Source organism: Propithecus coquereli, unplaced genomic scaffold, assembly GCF_000956105.1.
Source record: "Propithecus coquereli isolate 6110/MARCELLA unplaced genomic scaffold, Pcoq_1.0 Scaffold26, whole genome shotgun sequence".
Classification (NCBI taxonomy): Eukaryota; Metazoa; Chordata; class Mammalia; order Primates; family Indriidae; genus Propithecus; species Propithecus coquereli.
In genome coordinates, this window is record NW_012148174.1 from 11,691,203 (window position 1) to 11,691,497 (window position 295).

The window sequence follows — 295 nt, forward strand, 5'->3', positions numbered from 1 at the left end:
AATCAAGAAGATCTATGTTGTTTCAATGTAAACAAGTTCTGGAGAACAACTGCTTTGTGATTAATAACGGGTATTATCTCTTTCTTGAGGAAGCAGATATGAAATGGGATAGAAATGATGCATTTGGCAATAATGAACAGGAAGAGATGGTTCTTAGGCATGAACAGGAACAGACTGTTCCTACTGAACACTCTCAGGAGTCTTCACAAGCTCTAATTAGACAATTGATACACATATTACCTCTATTCTATCCATTATTCTAAATCATGATCAATAAATCACTATACCCTACATG